A 17,263-nucleotide genomic window follows, 5' to 3' on the forward strand; every position below is an offset into this window, starting at 1 on the left:
ACTTCTGGATCCAAACACATATCCAGTATCTAAGTGAAGAAGAAGAAGAAGAGTGATATGTTCTTGCCTCATTTCCATTTTAGATATATGCAAATAAACATTGAACAAAATATAATGGAGCAGGTACAGTGGTGATGAATGACTGTACAAAACCTCCAGAGCACTGAAATGCTGTCACAGCCTCTCTTTTAGTTCTGATGTATTGCCATTGAAGAAATACACCGAGGTTCCTTATTTCATTTTGCTTGTAGCATTTATTTGCTCTCAGTTACATCCTGTCCATCATGACCTTCAGATGCAGTTCGTGTTTTTCTAGTTTGAGAATGGTGGATACAAAAGTTACACCTCAAAAGGGCAATTTTTATATATTATTAAAGGAACAGCTTTAATTGTCAGAGGTTGGGGGGTTTTTTTGTGTGTGATTTTCACTCCCACTCCAAAAAGCCCAACAATACAGAGGGAGTAGTTTGTTCTGTTTAACCAGTAGAATAAATGATCTAGTTTAACTCTCATTGTATTTTAATAACTATATAAATCTGAAAGATGTGGGCTCTGATAATATGAAGGGAGTAATCTGAAGGAGGTGACAATGTTCAAGGTTCAGAGGAAACCTCTGAAGGCAGAGAAAATGCCACGTCTTGAAATAAATTCCTGTGTAATTGACTGCTCTATTTTTGCCTTTCCTCATTTATTTTTTTTCCCAGGGAAGAAGAATCATTCAAGACAATTAATTCAGTTTGTGCAGCAGTTACAGCTCCACTTTCTACTTCCCATGGATTCTCCTAAAAGTGTAAACTTTGGCCCTTTGATCTCAGAGCTGGCTTGAAATGGAGTGCTCCATGCCAGTTCAATATTTCTCCATATATTTTGGGTTTTGCTACTCTGTTTCCCAAGTTGCATCAGAAATAACACACTGGTCATACAAAATATTTTCTGAAACCCAGGAGGAACCTTCTGAACATATTTGAAGTGAAAGTTTGACTTCTATTAATCTTTGTGCACTTAATCAGAATGCAGAAAATAGAATTCCTAACAGTCTTCTGTGGAAATTTTACAGCCATAATAGTTACCAGATATAGGAAAATGCAAATTCCTCTGGAAATGGGTATTTTTTAAATAGACAAGCTGATATAATCAGAAAAAGGGAGCAGCTAGTCTATAAGGTACACAGTCCTTTCATTGGTGTGAGCCATTTGTTTTCGCATGGAGCAGTTTGATCCTGTCCATATCTTCAGGTTGCTATCATAAGCTTATTGATGTTATCTTTCATACTCAGGTGTGACAGCCAGCTTCACTATCTGAAAATTGAAATCCCTGGTATGGCCATGCACCATGGGAGCACTTCAGGGTCGGGCAGAATTTACTTTCTGACATGTGAGAGCCATTTAACAAGTACACTTTCATCATAGCTTTCATTTCCAGCTACCTTCATTTCTTGATGTGTTTTGTTTACTCTTTTTTTCATAGGCATCTAATCTAGCTTCAGTATCTTGTGAAGTTTACCTAAACATAGGCCTTTATCAGCAGCTATAAGAGCAGTGGGTGTAATTTAGTTGTTTTCTGCTGCTTATGTAATCTTATTAGTGCCACTGTGCTACAGCTCTAGTTACACCATTGCAAATTAGGTTTACCATACTACTTTTCTATGCAGCAAAGAACTAAACAGAGGTAAGGCAATTTTATACACCATAAATGCATCTTTACTATTGCCTTAATGTACTTGACCAAGCCTGTGTCAGATACTGAAAACATGGTGGTAGGCTACTTAAGTTTTGCTCCTATTGCTCCATACTGCATGGAGATGCTATTGGTAAGGAGAACTTTTGAAGATTTTTACTGCATTTTCTCCACTCACCTTAAATGTGAGAAAAACTATTGACTTCACTACCATTCTAATCTCTGCAATTATGTGGTAGCTTTTTTTTAATAGTAGATCCATTTGAAGACTCAAAAAATACATGAAAATAACAACAGCTGCATGAGGTAAGACACTACCACCTTGGGAGAGAGTATTTCACTGGAAGGAGAGTAAGACAGACATACATTCTAGGGGTTCTTCTCTATCAATTCTCCTCTAGGCTATTTTCTTTTATGAGGAAGAAAAGAGAAACAAACATTCCAGAATGTTGAAAAATATGGTAGTAGAATTCTTCACTTTCTGGATGATTGCATAAATGTACACTTTATCAGACATTTCCCTTAAAACAATGTCCTTTGCAGTTGTGTGTTCAGCAGTTGTGGTGGAATTGTCACTGTTACTGTACCTAGTGTCAGTGCTTGTCACAGTACATGGCAATAAATATATTGCTAGAGAGGGAAGGAGAACATTCTGAAGTTGTTATATGCCATTAAATGGTAATCTGGGAAGCTTGGTTTATGGCATTGGTTTTAACTCAGTTTTTGATACAGAGTCTTGCCTAAGTTTTGACAATCCATTGTGATTTCTTAACATTCAGAGATTCAAGGGCAGAAAACCAGAAAGTTGTAAAAGTTGCTCAGGTGGGGCATACTTAATGATGACATCTTTATCAATAAGTTGTGCACAAATAGGAAAAAAAAAAATTATCCAAACAGGGAAGAGGTCAAACAGTTACTTCTATTGCCGGTTGGAGAGAGATTAAGTTTCAAACAGAAATTTGTTGGCAGCTTGCCAAAATAGCTGTTTAATCTGCAACATGATCTGTCACTAGAATCATTCTGAAAGTGCAGGAAAAAGAGAAAATTCTGAATTAAAACACTAGTGACAGTAGCTCTCTGTATTTTGAACATATCCAAAAATGCTGTTGCTGTTGTTCTCTTATTATAGCAAGTCTCTTGTACAGGCAGTTTATGGGGAAAGGAGTAAAGGTGTTAGAAAGGCAGTCTTTTGACAGTGAGCTTAGTAAAAGACTTCCTGTGGTAATGTCCTGGTTGATGTATTTTGTCTAATTACAGCAAAATTGAATTGTTTTATTTCACTTAAAATATCACAAACCATGTGTTACTTTCATGGGTATCTTTGAGTCAGGAGTGGTATCTGATTTACAAATAGAGCCCATGTAAATCACATTAGTCACTTTGGACTCCCAAATGTAAACTTCTAAATATCTTTATCTATAGTCTATATAGATATATAGATATATCTATAGTCTATATAGATATATAATATATCTCTAGCATATATTTATGAACTTTTCAAATTAGTTTCAAGTGTTTCTGTTGTTCCTGACAATGACAGTCTCAGTGGCTGGTAGAGTGGGTGAAATGTTTGTTTATTGTTCCTGTAAGATCATCCATCCACCTCCAATTCCAGTGAGTATAAAGTGCAATAGACATGAACGTGGGTCTCAAGATAAGTAGGTTTGCCTTAGGGTGATTTCATCTGTAGGTGGCTGAGGTATCAGAAGGTGGTGATAGGCAACTAGGCTTACACTGAGGAGTTTTTACCAGTTGACACCTATTGTGCTGAAGCTTCTGGAACAAAAAATTAAGTAGTATTAGCTACAAGTCATCAATGTTCTGCTTATGCTGGTTTTATGTTTTCTAGTTTGCTGAAGCCAGAAAATATAATTTCCTTTTTTAGTAGAGATATGGATGGAAGCTTGGTATAAATATGATGAAGGTGAAATGATGAAAGGAGAATATTCTCAAGACTTTTTTGCAAATTCTGAGATGATCTTCACAATTATTATCTTACTTCTCTGATCAGGTGGGTTGTCAAGGTTTGAACTCCAAAAAAAACCTCTTTTTCTTTTAGCTGGACAAAGACTGTGTCTTCATCTCTGAGATTTAGTGCTACTTTGGCCATCTACTCTTCCTGAAAACTAACATAAGCCAATGACAGCATGAAAACTCATAGCTGCCTTTCTCCTCTTTGTACTGCCTTTTCCTTTAGCTATTCAAACTTGGGCCTGCCTATTTAAGTCTTTATATTTTAATTTCACACCTATCAGGTGACAAAATGTCTAACTAAACAAATGCTGAAGTCTTATAAGACATATAACTGTATCATTTGTCAAGAATTTTAACCTGTTCCAGAATGGGCCTGTTAAAATTATCTATACTTTTGGTAACTTTCAACACAAAGATGAGTGCATGATTGTAATCTAATGTATTCCAGCTTTTATTTAGAGCAGATTTTGATTTTTAAAATGTCAGCTGGTAGTTTTTCCTGCTCAGGAAACTCCTTGTCATGGTTGTACAAAGCTATGCTGTCTTTCTGGCCCTCCAGTCAAACTTTCACAACCATAGTTCTTACCCACTGTGATTTAGTGTAGTGATCTGGATATCTGTGTTTTTTCTTATTTTATTCTAATTTTTCTTATTGATCTCTCTACAGTTAATCCAAAGGAATCCCCACTCTTGCTAGAATGATATACCTCTTTGTACAAACAACAGTAGATTTTTGCTGTGAGAAATTTGCTTTGTCTAAACTTTCCTCAGTGATCCAGAATCCAGTACTTGACAGTCACCAAATGATCAGAAAAAGCTCTTAATTCTATGCTATTATATTTATGAATAAAATAGAAACCGCAAACACTGAACTCTGTGTGGCACAGTACCTAGTCACTCACAATTTTTCTTTTAGGTCATGGTGCCATGGGTATCTTTTCCAAAATCATAAAGCCTCCTGAGGTGAATGTTGTGCTTGTGAATGCTGGACACTGTAAGGTGCAGTATGAAGTTGTCTCAAATGCTATGAAGTTCTCATCTGATAGACATTTCTCATGGCTGTAGTCAAGTACCATTGCAAGCACCACATTACATTTGATTTATTATGAAAAATTGTGCTCAAGATACTCACATTTGCATAGTGGTTGTGGTTTATGGCTTATAACCTCAGTTAACTTCTCCAGCTGATGTAATGAGGAGGTAAATTCTTTTATCTAGAAATGCGTCTGCTAATCTTAACTATGTAAAGTGTTCTCCATTCTGTGATGGTGCTGGGCAAACGACTACAATAAGGAATATGTAGACATTAATGTAGTTGTTCTTCATGGCATATACACCTTGAAAAGCTCAAGTTATTTAATTCTAGGTTATTAGCACTGATTGCCTTAATGTATTCTATTTGCTCTCACCTTCTTTAAGTCACCCTTTAGGATGCATTTCCTATCTCTGAGAAAGATCTCTTGCAGCTCAGCAATGCTTTTCCAGACTGCCTCAAGTGAGCAAAAATAAAGTGCCTCTCATATCCAGGTATTTTGTATGTATTTTAAATATTTTTCCTTGCTGCCTTTGGCTATTAGTGCATTCAGATCACCCCCAGACCTTTCTTGGCTGTGCAGGGTAGTAGCCCTTGCTACCTTTGCATATTTAGGCAGCCCCTTGACAGTGTTTGAAATGAAAAGTTGACAGATGATGAATGACACACAGCACTCTCATATGTTTTCACATCAAAAAAAAAGGTACTATTGTTTCAAACCAGCAAAATGCTTTTATCTCATGAAGAAACTTCAATAACTCCATGAAAGTTTTGGTTTCTTAAAAAGTTGGTGAGTGTGCCCACATGTTTTTGTATGATTCTTTTATGAAGCTGGCCAGTGATGATGAAATTACCATGTTTTGATCTATATACAAGCTGTTCATAAAGAACTTGAAAGGAGTAGTTAGGAAAATCCAAGTGCTGAAACATTTAAGATGTACTTTCTGGTCTCACTTTTGTGTGATTGTCAGCCAGGGACTATCACCATTAAGGTAGCTTGCCAATTGCCTGCCACAGATACAATATTTATTGCTGTAGTGGGGATTTCCTATCAGAGATCTGAAGACAGACTTTTATACATTGTTTCTCCTAGGTAACTTATTCAAATCAGCAGAAGAAATCTGATAGTAAGATAAAAATAACCAAGAAAAATGTATTTTTGGTCACTGGGCTCATTTGAACTTCTTTTTTTTTTTTGTTCAGGTTTTCCTTCACATGGCTGGAAAGTGGTGAAGGAAATCAGCTGATGTTCTGCCTTTCTATACAAAATTCATAACTGTTTAATGATGTTAAAATTAATGTATTTTGCTACTGACTTATGAGGTATAAGATTTATTTTTTCATGCTATTAGAAAGTAGATATATACAGTTTTTCAGGAAATTAATCTCTTTTAAGTCTGTTGGAAATATATGGGAATACTCATCTAATCAAATCATAGTTGGCTAACATTTCTACTTCTCTTTTCCTAAGAGACAAATAGACAGTGTTTTAAAGCACTAAGAGTGACAGGGGGGGGTTAACATATTGTGAACTATTAGCAGTCCCATAGCCCCACTATTCACAGAAATTATGCTCTCCTAGCAATTGAACCTCTCCAAATGTTGATCAGTTAGTCATCAATTTTTAGTCTGTATACATAACCTCCTGTTTCCTTTTGTAGGCACATTCACCTCTGTGAGCAAATCAGGTCTTCCTAATTACACATTTTTACACTTTTTAAGAAACTATAGCCTTAATTCCTTGTTCAAGCAGCATCTCCTGTTTCATTGGAGAGACCTGGACTCTTCTGATGAAGGTTATGCTCCTGTTGCTTGCATTGTTTAGTGTTTACTGTCAGAGGCAGCTCTGGATTTTGAACAGCTGCATTCCTGCTTTTACATCTTCCTACTCCAAGGCAAGGCATCACCTTGCCTCCCTAGGCATGCCAAATCCCTCACCCAGGGTGGCACCTTCACCTGCAGCACCAACGCTGCTCCTGTGCAAGGAGGTGCAGCTGAGGCAGGTGCAGGAGCAGGGCAGGGACACGAGGAGTGCCTGAGCAGGGCAGGGACACAAAGAGTGCCTGAGCACAAGCCCTGTGCTGAGGGGTGAGGGCAGCAAAGCCGTGCGTGCAGGGAGGGAGGCAAAGGCAGCCGCAGATAAAACTGCTGTCCTTGTGTTTAGCCCTTGGTCATAGAGCTGGGAAGCAGGATCAGAAACTGTCTGGTTTTAGAGATCTGACACAGATCTCATTGGCTGTCTATCCTTAAAAGGCAGATTAATTTTTTCCTTTGAAGAGCATTCAGTAGAATGTTCACTTTCCATATTCTCTGAGCTACAGCACCTGAGGCCTCTTTGTGGTGCTGGTTTCCATAGTGCTGTTTTTATTTGCCAGCTAAATAGTGAAAAAGGTGATTGGCAAACATAATAGTGTTTTTCTCACATCCTACAAACTATATGGGGAACAAGTTTATTTGATAAGGAATGCTGATCAAACTATAACTTTATAGTAATAGGGTTCTTTTGTCATCAATGTCTGATTATACAAAAACCTAAAGACTTTGGACTATTCACTTCTGGTCTGGCACATTCATTCATAGGTAAAACAAATCATCAGAATTATTAATGTCTATACTTTTCATGCCTACAATTTACATTTTAAAATTTCCTAAATACCTTTGATGGCTCTGTAGCATATTAAAGTTTTTCTAATATTAAAACCAAAATTTTCAATAAATTATTATTTTATTTTGAAGCATGAATATATTAGTAAACACAAATGTGAGAATACTCTGTTTCAAGTCTGAGTTATTATCTCATTGCGCCCAATGAGAAGAGAAATTTTGGCAGAAGGTATTTCACTAGGAAGGCATGAAAGGACACACTGCAGAGCCATTAGCAAGAGTTTCAGCTTCACCAGAAACTTTAGCCACCTCTGATGCATCATTGCAAACTCACAAAACATGATCTGCAATGTCTTTTTCCTTTAATCGTCATCATCATCGTTCTGGCTTTCAGCTTTTTAAAGACCTCAGTTTAAAAGTTTTATTTTTGCTAGACAGGTTAAAGATATCATGGTAGAAAAAGTAGAGTTCCTAGCCATGTAGATCAGAAATAACAGGAAAAGATCAGAAAAAAAAAATTCTATACTATAATTACTAAGATAACTGTTTTCTTCCTTTACCTGTGTGCTTTCTTTCTATTTTAGTGCACTTACATAATCTCATCACATTATGTAGAGTCTTAGTGCTCTCAAATGGCCAATAATAGTGTCAATTTGCTGCTTTCTAATTTCCTGGAATTGAGTATCTTGCCAATAAACTGAAGCAGAAAATTAAATTAAGAGAATCCTATATTTTAATGAAGTTTGAAAAGAAAAGTAGTGGGCAAAAAATCATGCCATTTTAAATAGAGAAAAGACCAAGAGGGCACAAAAGAGATATTTTGTGTCTCACAAAAGAGACACAAACTTGTGGCTGAATCTGTGATGTACTGGTGCACAACACTAGTAATTAAAAAAAAGGGAAACGTTAATTTCACACAGGTGGGAAAAACCAATCAGCTCAGATAGGGTGCAAAAATAACAAGTAGCCTGAGGTAGGGCTTTGTAGCACATCTGCTGTAATTCTGTACTACTTAGAACTCCACTTTTCACAGAAATGCTTTCCCAGCCTTCAGGGTAAATGCCAGTAAAGGACATGGCATTTTGATAACATGCCTTTCCAGAGGAATAGATGGAATTCTAAAGAACCAGAGATTCTTAAAACGCTTGTCTCATCGCCATTATTTGAAAAATAGAAATCCCTTAAGGAATATTGTGAGACGAAAGCGGTTCACTTTAGCCCACTGCCTGAGTGTTCTGTACACGGAAGGACAGCGCAGCATTAAGGAGGGCACTGTCTCTTATCAGGCACCTGCAGTATTAGCCCTGTAACCTTGAAAAGTACAATCCAAAGGAACAGAACATCAGTAACCATGCTGGCATCATGTATGCTGCAAAGAGAGAGAGAAATAAACTGGGAATTATTTTTTCCCAGTTAAAGTGCTGCTGCTATCAGAACAACTGATGATAAAGAAATGCTGAAGAAGAACTAGTGTAGTTCTTTACTATAATTTTCCTCCAGCAAGACTGAAAGCCTCTTGACAGAAAGTATAAAGGTATAGATCTGCATGGATGGAATGACTGAAATGCTGAACAGACTTCATAGGTGGAAATTGAGTTTGTATGTTTTGCTGGTAGAATTTATTCCCAGACAAAACAAAACAAAACCAACAAAACTCATCAAATAAAACCAACCGACCAACCAAACCCAACAAAATTGCTTTAGTTCACTATCAGTCATAGCAAATATTATGTTGTTATCTTAGATTTCGTGTCCCTTAACACAAAATTCCTGTTTCCCCCCTATTTTAATATACCTTCTTCCTCCTTGATAGATATATCAAGGGAGGAAAGGAGTATAAAAAAATTAGGAAAGAAATGAAAATCTCGATATGGTTTCAGTTCTATAAAAAAAAAGATTTTCTCAAAAGTAAGATAGCAAGTCTTCTTCCTATGGATTCAGATTTTAGTGTGTCAAAGGGTCAGCATAGATATCCTTGATACAAGAGAAATAACTTACCGTTCTTGGCATTGTAAAGGCTCTTTATAGGAATTTATTAAAGCAGTTTCAAACTTTTGTTTGGAGCTGACTTGATTTTTAGCTGTTCTAAGGATCAAGAAAACATAAAGATTGTTTAAAATCATAATTCCTCAGATTATACTGATTTCTGGAATACAGGTTTTGAATAGATCCTAGGAGTTAAAGATGATGATAAATAATATTTTATTTATTAAAGCTATAACTTTTTGGCAAGTAGAATAATATCTTGATTCAGTTAGCGCCACTTAGCATTTAAGATACGCTTCCAGATGTAAGACTTGAACACTCGAACGTGTATATACACAGGTATAGTTTATCATGGAAAGTAAGATCAACTGCTTTTCTCGGTGAATATAAAAAAATATGAATAAAAGAATAAAACACTTGTTTTTGAATGTAACACTGCCATCTAATGAAATAACTGTAAATTACATGAAAGCATTTCATGGTTTTGTCACCTGTTTTTGGAGATATAAAACAGGATATAACTTGATTATAAATAGCATTTTAATAATAAGAAAATTGTACCTTTATCAGTTAGTTATTTATTAATATAAAAATAATAATGGTTATTCATGTTAATAATTAATAATATTAATAATTATATTAAAAATTAGAACAAACTGATTATATTTCAAGCATCTGGAAAAAACCCTCATCATATAGATGACATTTTAATAAAACTTTGAACTAAATAAAGACAATGAATAAGGTTTCCTATGAAGATCGGAAATAAAAACCCCAAATTAAGTGGGGTTAATTAACCCCAAACTTCCTTTCACATGTTATAATAGATTTATTTTCTGGGTGATATAGAATTCTAAACACAGTATTTACAGTGCCAGAAGTTGGTTTTGCCAGCTAGTTCACCTAAGGTCCTGAATGAATTTTTGGGATGAAGATGCAGGGGTTGAGTCTCCTGGGCTCTGTTTGCAGATGTGCAGTGTAGTCCTTGAATACACTTGAGCAGTCACTGAGGGAAAATCCTGCCCCACATCTCTCTACATAAAAGTATTCAAGCACAGCAGCACTGCTGTGTGGATGCTGAAGCAGGACAAGGGGATCCCCCTGAGGGCTCATAGTGCTTCATTTTCTGGGACTGTTGGAGGCCAGCTGGGATCCAGCCCTGTTTGGTCATTCTGGGTGTCTTGGAAGGCGTCTAAGCAGCTCTGGGTGTAGGGCTGAGTGTCTCAGCATGGAGAGACTGTGCATGAGTCTGCTCTGCACTGTGCTGGGCACTTAGGGCAAGGGGGCTTTCAGCCTCACTGTAATTTCTAATTATGGACTCAGTTAAAAATAATCCTTTTCTTGCTCCAATCTCAACTATGGCGATGCTAATTGGAAGCAACCTTGTTAGGTGCCATGTTTGTTTAAAAAAACCCTGGAGACATCAAAACACTTCATTATAGACAAATAAATAACATTTCTAAGTGTCAGTTAATTAACTATGGTTGTTTTACTGCAGAGTGCAACCATTAGTATTTATTTTATAGTCCCAGTTGATATTTTGCTAACATGACCAGGTCATAACATGGTCATATAGCATGATATTTTATTCTAACATAACTATGTCATAATAGTAAAGGCACTTGATATTTCAGCAGTGTTTGTGAGGTCATCCTGCAGCTGAAATTTGACAAAGGGAGAAAGGCACATACACTAGCAAGTAGTATAGTCTCACCAATCACCAAGTCTGTGATCTGGCTTTTCAGTGAATGAGAGCATCTTGTTGAGTTTATGGAACATGAAGATCCTCACACAAGGAAGATCAAAAGGCTGCATTACGTTTCAGTACCTGAGTTTATGGGACAGATGGAATCCACTCAGAGACCCATGACACTCAGGGCCAGATTATCAAAAGTTTCAGACACTAAAACCTATTAGTGTGTTCAAACCTTTATTCCAACAGTGTCAGCACTTTTAAGCTCTATTTAAAGCATCAGTCTACAATTTAATTACTGACAAAGTTCAAATGGAGGTTAAAAGGATGGGCTAAAGGAGGTGGCAAGTCAAAAGAAATTTTGGGTTGGCTTTTCTTTGTTTCCACACACATATTGTCAAACTTTTGGATATAATTTTTATAGCAAGAGAGAAATGAATAATCTTGTGAAGCTTACCAAAATATCTTTGGTGAGGTAATAAATATTAAAATGCTGAATGTCCTTGCCTCTGTGATGTTGAAGCATAAAAAACACTTTTGCTATATCAATATTGAGAACATTTCAGGAGTTTCTATCAAATAAATACAAAATACACTCAGGAAGAAAGAAGGGGTGAACTCTCCATCTTAATAGCAGTCTGTCAGATTCCTTAAACTCCATGTTTGCCCATGTTTTACTTTCTAATGGATTCCAGTGCTCTGGTAAACTCATCTCTTTTGAGGGGGACTCTAGTTAGGATTCCTGCTTTGTGTCTTGAAGTGTCAGAGTCCATGCTCTGGAGTTACCTTTCAGTGGGTTTTAACTCTGGACACTTAGTTCCTCAATGCCCAATATTGTTCCATATGCCCAGTATTGTGCAGACTGTGATTTTATGGAGAAAAGACACGAAGCTGGAGTTGGCTGTTTTACAGTACCTAGGACAAGAATACACAAACCCAGATGATGTAATAAAAACCACATGGGTGCTCAGCCTCAGATTCCTCATCACTTTTGAACACTCCTGAAGTCCTGTTTAGAGACTGTTGTCCTCTGCTCTTCATTCAGATGTTCTTTTATGGAACAGTCAGACTTTCTCAAATTGCTATTGAGAAACCCTCTGTATGAGGACTTTCTGTGAATTGCTTCCTGACCCATATGAAATGATGAAAATTCACCCTCAGGGTACTAAGTTCTTAATATATTCCCTTCTGGGGTTCTGACTTGAAAATTATGTTACCTTAAATGATGGCCAGCTCTTCATCTAATTGAAGTGTCATTTGAATCAAGAAGAGTTGAAGAGCTCTTGCTGAGTAGTTCTGCAGATGATTTTTTTTTACATAGAGGCAAAGATGAAAAATAATACAAATAAGCTTCACATTCAAACCCAGTAGAGTTCCTGGTGTTCCATGGGATCACCTATTTTTAAACATGGAGAATTTCTACCAATGCTTCCAACAATATCACGTGTCCTGCTGCTGCTTATTTGATGTGATCATTCTTTAGTATAATTTAGGTGTGGTCAAAATGCATAGTTTGCACAGCTAGAGTTGTACTTAGTTGAGTCCACCCTTTCCACTTCAACCCTTCTTACTGCTGCAAGAAGTAGAACTACCTCCCATATGCAATATCCCATGTTATTCCAGATAGGTTTTGAATTCATTTGGAACTTTCCAAGCAGTAATGGAAGACACTAGAAATGTTTTTTACAAGGAATAGTGAAGGAAGCAGAAAGTGACATCAACTTAAACTGACATATTAGCTGCACTTGCTGCACAATTTTTCAGTTAGGCGAACGGCTTTTATTGACAATGGCAATTATCCTGTGTGGATTATCTTAAAGGTGACTGAGGGCCTAATATTATGGCCCTCATCTTTAATGTTAATTAAAACAGAACAAAAACTGTCAAATGTTCTTCTTTTTGAAGGACTGGGGAACATTTAAATGTAAGAATTTCTGCAATATGAGCCCTTGTTCATTCATTTGCGACATTAAGCATAAGCCCTCTGCACATCAGCATGTGCACTCAGTGCTTATGGACTGCCAAAGCAGACCCAGTAGATCTGGGACCTTACCTGGACTCAGCTTTGGCTGGATGGTCTTTAATTTTATCATTGCAGCCTCTGAAAGGCAGGGAGAATGATTAGACCACTCATGGCTTTTTGCAGCATGTGCCTGGTCAGTTTTAACCATGTGATAATACAAACATGCTAGACACAGAAAACAGTTCCACACAGCCTGTATGATTTTTTTCCCCATAAGTCTGTAGCCATAAATAATCCTTTCCAGTGTTACTAAAAAACCTTTCAGGCTAGATAGCCCTTCAATACAAATAAAATAGTATTTGATACATTTTGACAAGAAGGTAGAATGTAGCTTCTGTTTTAAAACTGTGTTTTAAATCTCTTTGGTTGCATCATTCTATTACAATCCTCTCCTATTATAAGCAAGGCATTTGAGAATGAAGACGAAAGGGTTAAAAACTATCAAGCAGGTGTGTTGGTTAGCAAAGGCTTTAGCTTACTTCTTGGCCGTCACACAGTGCAGGTGTTAAACATCAGCATTTTCAACCTGTTTGATATCTAGGCTTTTGTGTTTGTCATCTCGGGACTTTTACATGAAATCTGTAGGAAAACCCCCCATTGCTTTGTTGTTTTGGCTGAGTAGGATAAAACAGAATTTATTTCTCACTGCTCTTAAGTTTAAAAAGACTAGCACATCTATGTCTCTCAATCTAAGAAGTGGAGGGGTTTTTTAACTTTATAGTTTATGTTATTGTATATCATCCCCTATACAACAGCAACACTAAGAGGTAAAGAACAGCAAGCTGACAATTAATAAAATCTGCAATTACTGATAAGTAAGCAGAAAAATGTGTCTAAAAATGCATTCATTTAATTCCTGCTTTGTATATCTTAGTTTATAAATCTGATAGATATGCTGGCAAAATGAAAAACATTTTGTATTTATGATAAAAATTAATTTCTAATTGAATTCTGTGTGTGATGTTAAAGAATAAATAATGAAAGATGTAAGAAGCTCATGTAACTTTAAAATCCATTACATATGCAAAAGACTTTTTATATGTCTTCATATGCAGATTTAAGTGCCTCAAATATCAATAGAATCTACACAGTAATTTCTTTTCCCATCCAAGCAACTCTTAAGACATACAAAAGCTACCCCTGCTCTAACTTCTGTAAAGTGGTGAACAAAGTATAATAAAGCCTTCTGTATAATTATAAAACTTAATCAGCAACAGGTTTAGTCCCTTCATCTTAAGAGTGTGAAACTAATTTTGAATAGCTGATTTCTCATGCAGTTTTTGTTCATGACTGACTTTGTTTTGCATGGAGACCATTCAGAATAGAAACCTAGAGTAACTGTAGGACATGTTTACTTTCCCTTGGGGATTTCCTGAAATTGCTTGAACTAGTCTGATAATTAAAATTGTTAGAAAGAAAGTACAACCCTTGTTCCCAAACTGAGTTCTACAAAAACTTTCCAATTTGTACTACAGTCACTGGCTTGATGTGGAAGTGTTTTTCAGGACAGAATCCTTGTATTCCTGGATGATACAGCAGTATGAAAAGTGGGGAACTGGTTCATTTTTTCTCAGACACTAGGACTAAAGATATCAATCTGCCTCTGTGAAAATTATGGTGTCCTCTTTTTCTGAGTAATTTCCAGATAGCTGATTAAATTTGACCTCAGATATCCATCAAAACCTTTCAAAATGTTAAGCAGTAATTACACCTATCTATATGTAATGTATATATGTAGAGATATATAAAATTGTATTACAGAAACACACATATATTTTAGGAGCAAGAAGAAAAGAGTCATACTGTGCTGCCATTTATTCTATTTGTAAACACCCAGATACATTCCCCTTCTTAATCCCAAATAATGCTTGTAGTAATAAAGAGCAAAGTTTTGGGAACTAGTTCATACAATTGGCTTTGCCTTTTTTTTACTCATCAAATGCTGTTTCAAATGTATGCAAAGATAATGCACTGATGCATTTAACAATAATAGACAAGAAATTAGTGGTATCAGCGTGTTTCTACACTGTTAGTGCAAAATACAGGAAAATATTCTTATGTGAGGTCATATTCTATAATTTCCTCCCTGTATCATTGAACCAAATTGGAAACTGTGTCATGTATCTTACTGGCAATCTATAAAGCAATGCATTTGCTTCTTGAAAATCAATTATGTAGTCTTGACAAATCATCACACCAGAAGTTACTTTGTATGTGGAAGATTTTATCAGCTGTGTCATAAGCTCAAAGCACTTAGACGGGTTAAACTTGACTTTCTGTCATTTTATTGGGTGTCTACTGCATTATCTCATCATGCCAATACTTGGCTTGGACATGGAGAGAGGAAATTTTATTTATGATTCAGTTCCCTTAAATCTTTTTAGCAGTAACTGTAATTCTGTGTTTCCATAAAACACTTCACCGCTTCAGTGAAGATGCATTTCATCATATCAGTGACACTGAAAGAATCAGTCTTTAAAACAGAGAAACCCTCTTGATACATCAGTGCCTGCCTAGAACCCATCCAGATGTCAGTGCTACTTCATTATTCATTTCGGTAATGATAACCAGCTGCCAGTTTAATGTCTGATACAGGAGTCCATTTGGGAATCATCCCTCTCCTCAGATAACCAGGCAAGTTGAGCAATTGTTCTATATTAGCAAACTCGTTTATTGCCCTGTGAAACCTAAACTGAAAGTTGCAAATGTTGTGTTTTGAATCACTTTCATGTCTGAACATGACTGACACAGAACGACTTCATTAACTTTCAGTAAAGTGCACTAGAAAAAAAAATTAAGATAGAGTTCAGGTGCTGAAAGGGGTGTACTCTTTATTGTTAGAATAGACCCAGTTTTTGTGTTGACATACATAAATATTTCTATTTTATTAGTCTTGTTAATCTGGTAAAAAAACTTCTAAAAATATGTGGATTATTTTTGATCCTGAACATTTAGGAATACTTTCTGAATTGCTGAAGTTGAGAAACAGCTAAGAAGAAAGAGACAGTGGATTCAAAGACTGGAGAAAATTCAGTATTTGAAAATAATAGGAAATTCTGGATTGAAAAATAGCAGAAAGTAAAACTTGTGTAGTTTTAAAGTGGTCTGATAATTACTAATTCAATCTTTGCTTATCCAAATAGGAAGAAAAATATAAGGTACAACAATAATAATTTTTAAACATTATTTCTTCAAAAAGCAAATATCAAAGAATGAGAAACTTTTCACTTAGGAAGGCTTTAAGAAATATTCAAATGTATGGTTATCATACCCTAAGAATCTATCTTCTTCCTTCCAACTTCTCCCAGCAATACCCTAAAATCAGTCATAAACTCTAAAACAACTTTATTCACAAGTCATATATATTCATATCACCAGTGCTGAAGAGAAAATATGAAAGAGAAGCAGATGAGAATAAGTGAGAGGAACAGCTCTGCAGACCCCGAGGTCAGTGGAGAAGGAGGGGCAGGAGGTGCTCCTGGTGCCAGAGCTGAGATTCCCCTGCAGCCCCTGGAGGAGACCATGGTGAGGCAGCTGCCCCTGCAGCCCATGGAGGTCCATGGGGATGCAGAGATCCATGCTGGAGTGGGTCAATGCCTGAGAGGAGGCTGTGACCCCATGGGAGACCTGAGGAGAGCGGACCCCACTCAGGATCAGCCTGTCCATGAAGGACTGCACTCCATGGAGAGGTGACCCATGCTGCAGCAGTTTGGGGAGAACTGTAGCCCATGGGATGGACTCACATTGGAGAAGTTCATGGATGGACCCCATGCTGGAGCAGAGGAAGGACTCCTCTCCCTTAGCAGCAGGAGAAACAATGTGTGAGGAACTGACCACAACCCTCATTCCTTTCTCCCTGCACTGCTAGGGGAGGAGGTGGACCTGGGAAGGGAAGGGGTCGGCGTAAGGTGTTTTGAAGGTTCTATTTTAATTCTCATTATCCTTCTCTCATTTTGTTAACATTAAATTGAATTAATATCTCTGATTCTAGCCCTTTTTGCCCATGGTGGTATTTGGTAAGTGACTTTTCCTTCTCCTTATCTGAACTCATGAAACCTTCATATTTTCTCTTCCCTGTCCAGCTGAGGAAGTGAGTGATTGGCTTTGGTGGGTGCCCGGCATCCAGCCAGCATCAAGCCACTACAGGTGAGGTATTATTTATGGCTACCAATCATACAAGAGGTGTTAATTTATTAAAAGAAGGAAAGAAATTAAGAGTTAGAGTAAAGCTACGTAGTAACTAAAGGTTTAATAAAGAGAAAACAGTGAACAG

The sequence above is a fragment of the Molothrus ater genome, chromosome 4 (assembly GCF_012460135.2).
Source record: "Molothrus ater isolate BHLD 08-10-18 breed brown headed cowbird chromosome 4, BPBGC_Mater_1.1, whole genome shotgun sequence".
NCBI lineage: Eukaryota > Metazoa > Chordata > Aves > Passeriformes > Icteridae > Molothrus > Molothrus ater.